Here is a 1,683-nt window from a genome sequence, read left to right as displayed (position 1 = left end):
TACTAGCCGTTTGTCTGATACGTCATTTGCAAATATCTTTCCCCATTCCGTCGGTTGACAATATTTGTTTCCCCAATCCATGAGCATGGATTATCTTTACATTTGTTTGTGTCATCTTCAGTTTCTTTCACCAGTATTTTATAGTTTTCAGAGTACAGGTCTTTCACTTCCTTTGTTAAGTTTATTGCTAGATATTTTACTATTTGTGGTGCAATTGTAAATGGGATTGTTTTCTTAATTTCTCATTCTACTATCGCATTGTTAGGGTATAGGAATCCAATGGATTCCTGAATATTGGTTTTGTATCCTGTGACCTTATTGAATTTATTGATCAGTTCTAGTAGGTTTTTGATTGAGTCTTTAGCATTTTCTATATATAGTATCATGTCATCTGTAAAAAAGAGAAAGTTTTACTTCCTCCTTACCAATTTGGATGGCTTTTGTTGATTTTTCATGTTTGATTGCTGTGGCTAGGACTTCCAGTACTATGCTGAATAAAAGTGGTGAAAGTGGACATCCTTGTCCTGTTCCTGATCTTAGGGGGAAATCTCTCAGATTTGCACCATTCAGTAAGATATTAGCTATGGGTTTTTATTTTATGCCACTTATTATGTTGAGGCATATTTCCTCTGCACCTACTTTGTTGAGGGTCTTTTTCATGAGTTGATGTCATACTTTGTCAAATGCTTTTTCTGTATCTAGTGAAATGATCATGTGTTTTTTATCCTTTCTCTTGTTGATGTGATTTATCAAATTGACTAAATTGTGAATATTGAACAACTCTTGCATCCTGGGAATAAATGCCACTTGATGGTGTGATTAATTTTTTTTCTAAGGTATTGTTGGATTCAGTTGCTAATATTTTGTTGAGGATTTACCTGTAGTTCTCTTTTTTGTGATGTTTTTATCTGGCTTTGGTATCAAGGTAATGTTGGTTTCATAGAATGAATTTGGAGATTTTCCTTTCTCTTCTATATATTGGAATAGTTTGTGAAGAATAGCTATTAACTCTTCTTTACATGTAGAGTAGAATTCACTGGTGAAGTCTTGGACTTTTGTTTGTTGGTAGTTTTCTGATTAGCAATTCAATTTCATTCTTGGTAATCCTCTTCAAAATTTCTAATTCTTCCTGATTCAGTTTTGGGAAATTGTATGATTCTAAGAATTTATTTATTTCTTCTAGATTGTCCCAATTTATTGGCATATAATTTTTCATAATTTTCCCCTAAAATCCTTTGTATTTCTGTGGTGTCAGTTATTATGTCTCCTCTTTCATTTCTAATTTTGTTTATTTGAATCCTTCTCTCTCTCTTTCTCTCTTGCTCACATGAGTCTGGCTAACATTTATCAATTTTGTCCATCTTTTCAAAGAGTCAGTTCTTAGTTTCATTGATCTTTTCTATTTTTTTTAAGTTTCTATTTCATTTATTTCTGTTCTAATTTTCAATATTTCCTTCTACTTGTTTTTTTTTTCTTTTTCTCTACCTCCTTTAGGTGTAAGATTATGTTGTTTATTTGAGATTTTTCTTTCTATTTGAGGTATTTTATAGTTTCATAGTGTTGTGGTCAGAAAGATACATGGTATAGCCTCAGTCTTTTTGAATAAGTGGAGACTTGTTTTGTAGACTAACATGTGATCTCTTCTGGAGACTGTTCTGGGTGCACTTGGAAAGACTATGTATT

This window comes from Lynx canadensis, chromosome C1 (genome assembly GCF_007474595.2).
Source record: "Lynx canadensis isolate LIC74 chromosome C1, mLynCan4.pri.v2, whole genome shotgun sequence".
NCBI lineage: Eukaryota > Metazoa > Chordata > Mammalia > Carnivora > Felidae > Lynx > Lynx canadensis.
The sequence above is the reverse complement of the archived record's forward strand: the minus strand, read 5'-3'. Positions refer to the sequence as shown.